Source organism: Pelobates fuscus, chromosome 2 (assembly GCF_036172605.1).
Source record: "Pelobates fuscus isolate aPelFus1 chromosome 2, aPelFus1.pri, whole genome shotgun sequence".
Taxonomy (NCBI): domain Eukaryota; kingdom Metazoa; phylum Chordata; class Amphibia; order Anura; family Pelobatidae; genus Pelobates; species Pelobates fuscus.
The window spans coordinates 196,299,506-196,305,505 of record NC_086318.1 but is presented as its reverse complement, the minus strand read 5'-3'; positions in this window follow the sequence as shown (position 1 = coordinate 196,305,505).

Sequence of the window (6,000 nt, the reverse complement as noted above, 5' to 3'; positions counted from 1 at the left end):
GATCTCTCACCCAATCCTGTGTATCTGCCGCCAAATCTTGGAAGAAATGTTCCATCAAGAACAATTGTAGCACTTCTTCTCCGGTGTTAGCATTGCACCCTTGCATCCAATGTGATGCCACCCTTTGTAGCTTGTTTGCCCATTCCATGTGGGAGTCCGCTGCCTTCTTTTTGGACTCCCGGAAGCGACGGCGATATGCCTCTGGGGTGACTGCGTATCGGGTGAGTAGTGCGGCTTTCACCCGCTGATATTGTGTGATATCTTCGGCCGTGAGTGCCCGAAAAGCCTCATTTGCTTTTCCTGAAAGTTTTCCAGCCAGAATAGTAACCCATTGGTCTGGGGGTATCTGGTGCAGTGAGCACTGCCGCTCAAAATCTGCCAAATACCCATCAATCTCTTCCTCATTTTCTGCAAACGCTTTAAATGCAGTAAATGGTATTTTCCTCCCTGCAGCAACGGGAGGAGGAGTAGGAACTATATGTGTACTAGCTTGTTGCGCCAATACATGTTCCGTGTCTTGCCTCCTCTTAGTCTCGATCTCCTCTTTTGCGTTCTTGAACAGTCTGTCTACTAGCTCCGTGGTCTTTTCCGGATATAATGCTAATCTTCGCTGTACAATAGCAGTGAGTACATCGTTCTCGCTGACCGGTGCAATAGGTTCAGTTACCTCCATGGATCTATCCATTTCGTCCAGCTCCAGTAGGTCAGCTATCAGCTCTCTCCTTGGTCTGTTACTAGCACTCCTACCACGATTTTCCAATAGATCTTTCAGTGTGGGTCTTTTCAGCTTGGCATACTGAGACTCCATTCAGCACTTGCTCCTTGGGCAAAAGAACCATCCCACCGCTGCCACCAATGTAACGGCTACCCAGATAGAGAGAGGGTTTCTGCCGTTGAGGACGTCCTTTTCCCTGCAAGCTGCTGTGGAGAAGTAGGCTGATGTAATCCCATCCACGATATCCAGAGTGAGGAGCAGGTTCAGCTGTAAACAGGAGCAGAATAATATTCCCAAATAATCCCCTTCCAAGAACGAGACGAGGCTACGTTTTGAAGGGTCAAGATGAACTGAGGACTGGAACACCCAGCCTGCTTTTTATTAGAAATAGATACACACAGAACACTCCCAGGGGGAGGATGAAAACAACCAATAATACAGATGGTAACACCCCCACGTCTCCTCCCCTCAGATAACTACATAACCCAATTAAAATGTCCACATTTTTCCACCAGTTCTGGATGTACCCCAAAAACAGGGGGTACAGCTTTAAATCCGGTAGCGCTGGATAGCTCTCCTTCAGGGGGACAATATATCCAAAAATCACCCCATTCGGATGTACAGTTCGGGAGATATAACGTTCCAAAGTTTTGACCGACCGCACAGACCAACTAGCCGAAATTAGTTCCATGAGTTTTGGCCTTGCGGTCGGTCTCCGTTCGCACGGTAAAAGGGTATGATATTCTGGCCATCCATGCGAATCGCGGGGTTCGCTGGAATCCCCATAGATGATTGCATATAACTACCGAACGAGGGGACGTTCGGTAGTTTCCGTACGAACTTATGGAGGTCTGGAGGATTCAGCGGTGTTCGCCTGTTTGCGTATCCGTTTTCAGTTCCATGCGATTGCAGGCAAACACCGCTGTTCGCACACAAGATGGCCGCGAACACGTGGAAAGTCCCGAAATGGCGGCCACCTCTGCATTACACGTGAAATTCGCACGGAACCAGACGAACAGAGGAATGGAGCGAATGGATGTGTAAATTGTAATTCCCTGGTTTGCTTCACATCCACCAGAGGTTGTTAGGGATCTGTTACAGTCCCATACCCTCAGCGTGTGTGCAACTGTGGAGGTTGGGTCAAGGGTAGCAGGCGAGGAGCTACCCGTGTTCCATACCCTCGGGATCAAGTTTGGGTGAAGGTGTCCTTTGTCGAGCGCGACCCATTGTTTGTGGTGTGGATGTGCATGCCAATCTAGAATCCTCTGTAGGATGGCCGCCTGGTGATATTTGCGCATGTCTGGTAGTGCAAGGCCTCCCCAGGGTCTCGGGAGGCAGAGGAGGTCTTGGCGGATTCTCGCCTGTCGTCCGTTCCAGACGTATCTGGTCATAGCGGTGCGTAGAGAGGAGAAAAAGGTTGTCGGCAGGGCCAGTGGCAGTGTTTGGTATAAGTAGAGTATTCTGGGTAGCACGTTCATCTTCAGAACTGCTATTCTACCTATCCAGGAGATGTGGGGATATGTCCATTTCTTCAGGTCTTGTAGAATTCGTTGGAGAAGGGGCACGTAATTTATCCGGTATAGTTCTGACATGTCTGTAGGAAGAGCTATTCCGAGGTACCGCATGTGTGACGAGCACCATCAGAAGGGATATTGGCTTTTTAGGGGTTCTATGTCTGAGGTAGGTGTCGTGAGATTTAGTGCCTCGCATTTTGCCATATTCAATTTAAAATTGGACAATTTTCCGTATTCCTCCAATAGCATCATCAGGCCGGGCAGTGTGGTCTCCGGTTTGACCACGTAGAATAGGAGGTCGTCTGCGTAGGCGGCCACTTTGTGTGTGGTGGCCTGCCACGGGAAGCCCTGTATGCCTGCCGTCTGCCGAACCGCCTCCAGGAAAGGCTCTAGGGAGAGTGCGAAGAGCATTGGGGACAGTGGGCAGCCCTGTCTCGTGCCGTTCCGTATCTGGAACGAATCCGTGAGCGCGCCATTAACCCTGACTCTTGCGTTCGGTCCGTTATAGAGCGCTTGGATCCATAGCATCATGTGGGCTCCTATTCCCATTTCCCGTAGGGTGTTCATGAGAAATGACCAGTCCACCCGATCAAATGCCTTCTCGGCATCCGTGGATAGAAGGAGGGTCTGAATTTTATGGTGTCGTGCTAGGTGGTGGATGGATAGTGTACGTAGGGTGCTATCCCTGGCCTCCCTCCCGGGTATAAATCCGGTTTGGTCGGGGTGAACAAGTTTCGGCAGTAGGGGACCCAGTCTGCTGGAAAGGATTTTCGTGAGAAGTTTCACATCCACATTGAGGAGGGAAATTGGCCTGTAGCTACCACAGAGTTCCGGGTTCTTCCCTGGTTTGGGTAGGACCGAGATGGTAGCCGATAATGACTCGTGGTGGAATAGGGCTCCGGATGTGAGGGCGTTAAGGGCTAACGCAAGCTTTGGGATGAGTATGGTTTTGAACCTCTTATAGTAATCTAGTGTGAATCCATCTGGGCCGGGTGCGCGTCCCGTTTTAGCGACCTTGATGGCCTTAGCTATCTCTGCCTCTGTGATCGGGGCCTCCAGGGCTTCTCTTTCGTCCGGTTGGAGCCTGGTCGCTATATGCTTCCTCAGGTAGTCTTGGATCCGTCGTTGTCTCTCTTCCTCCCCCGTTTGTTGGGCGGGTTGTTCGATGTTATAGAGCGCTGCGTAGAAGGCCCGGAATTCGGTCGCGATCCTGTCTGGGAGTTGGGTGAGCGTTCCATCAGTCATCCGGAGCTTGTGCACCTGAGCTAATGTTTGGGGGCCCTTGAGCATTTTTGCCAAGAGTTTACCTCCCTTGTTGGCGTGTTGGTAGAAGAACGCCTTCGAACGTTTTATTGAGCTGTGGTGAACTCGGGTGATGAGGTCTCGCAGGGACCTGCGTGCCTCTAGTAGTGCAGCATGGGTCGAGATCAGTTGGGATCGTTGGTGTAACGCTTCCAGCTCCGCAATTTTCTCTATGAGGTCAGTCATCTGTTGTCGGGTTTCCCTTCGCTTCTGAGCGGTGAGGCTGAGTAGTGTGCCCCTAATAACGCTCTTGTGCGCCTCCCAAACTGTGGTGGCCGTTAGGTCGTCCGTCGTGTTCAGGTCGAAGTATGTATTCAGTGCCTCGCCTACCTTGTCACGTATCCCCGGGTCCAGGAGGAGTGAGTCCTGGAGTCTCCATGTTCTCGTGGCGGGGCGCATCAACGGCGAGTCCACTACCATAACAGCTGAGCCATGGTCCGACCATAGGGCTGGCTCCATCTCCACCGACTGCAGTTTCGTGAGGTGCTCCTGTTGCATAAATAAGTAATCTAACCTGGCGTACCGTTTATGGAGAGCTGAGTAGTGGGTATATTCCCTGTCTGTGGGGTGGGTTGCCCTCCAGCAGTCCACGAGTCTTAGGTTGCGTAGGGATATTTGTATATTCCTCAGGGCCCCCTGGGGAATGCTACTATGCCCTGTGGAGGAGTCTAGCAGTGGGTGTAGGGGGGTGTTGAGGTCCCCTCCTAGCATCAGGGTCCCCTCCGTGAATGAGGAGAGTTGGGATAGGGTCCTGCGGATGTGTTGGGCCTGGTTGCAGTTCGGCACGTACATTGTCGCAAATGTGTAAATACGGTCTTGGATTTCGCCTTTTAAAAAAAGGTAGTGGCCCTGGGGGTCTATCAGTTTATCCAGTTCTCGGAACTGAAGTTTCGCCGCAAGGAGGATTGCCACCCCAGCCCGTTTTGCGGATGGGTGGTTGCTGAAGACCCCCGTCGGGTAATCTCTGCTTTTCAGCGGGGGTGCATGTCCTTCTTTAAATATGGGGTCTGCAAAGGTCTCGGAGCAGTTGTGTTCGTCTCTCTGGTATGTTCAGCCCCCTACAGTTCAGGGTGAGGATCCTGTATGGGTCCGGAAGGTAGATCTTATGGGTTCCAGTTGCATGCGTGGTGCGTGTCGGGCTTGAGGCGGTGGGCACAGCCATGTTGCGCCGCGCCGTTGTCTGACTGTCCAAGGGCCCAGGCAGCGTCTGCGTGAACGAGCACCCGGTGGCACGGCCGGCACCTTGGTTGGGTGAGGGGTGGGGATGAGGTAGGATGGGACTGGGTTTTGAGGGTGTATCGGGGAGCGTCTCAAGAAAGAGACGGCTGCGGCACCGAGAGTCGGTGACGGTTGTCCTTCCCGGTCGGGGAGGGGTTTTGTGCGCCTGCGGCGGCAGCCGACGATGTGACCCACCAGTTATCCAAGAGCGGTGTCCCACCGGCGGCTCCCCGCAGGATTTTTAGTATGCGCACGAACTAGAGTGGGGGAAGTGGTACCTTCTCCGAAGGTCGCACCAGTTGGCCCTAGTGTATGAGCCCTAGTGGTGTAGTTGTACCGAGGAGTCGAGTGGTTATCTACCATTGCTCGGCCACCGTGTATGTAGCTGTGCTTGTGAGTGTTGTGAGTGGCTGTATCTTGCAGGTATTCGCCCGGTCGGCGCCAGGAGATGAGGAGCGAGGGGGCCCCCCAGGCCGCCACCAGGGTCGGCCGGAGCAGTCACGGAGGGGGAGGGGGGGCCAACCAGACAGCTGCATAGTCCCCGGCAACCCCAGTCCAGGAACCCCATCCCGCATCCCACCCCAAAATCTGTAGTTAGTGTTGCAGGTATGTGTTGTCAGGGCTACGGGATGGTCGCGGGAGCCGCCCCCAGTGATCCGAAGGGAGTGTGCGGTTCAGCTGCATAGTCCCCGGTAGTCCCAGTCCAGGATCCCCATCCCACCCCCCACCCCAAATTCTGTAATTAGTGTTGCAGGTATGTGTTGTCAGGGCTGCAAGGATGGGCGCATAAAACTCACGGTCAGGTAGGGTTCTCCATGTTCGGCCAGGCTCCATCCCCATGCGCCTCGGAATTGATCTCCTGCGGGTTCGAAGGGGATCCCTGACTCCCCGCCGGCCATCACTCCTCCGGTTCAGTGGGGTGAGCGGATGTCAGTGTGCGGTTGTGGGTGTTCTCCCCTAGGCCTCTGCGCTGGCTTCTGGGCGGCCTTGGGGGTGGTGCAGTGCGGGACATCGGTCCGAGGATCCAGTTCTGGACATTGATAGGTTGGAGGCCGAGGCGTTGCAAGAAGTGCGGGATGTCTTCGGGGCTCCGCGCTGTGACCCATTCGTTATGGTGCCGGGCCTGAAGGCTAAATGGAAAGCCCCATTTGTACGGTATGTTCTTGTTCCTTAGCTCCGTGGTGACAGGCCTTAAAGCTCTTCTTGCTTCTAGGGTCGTTGGGGAGAGGTCCTGGTATAGTAAGACCTCTG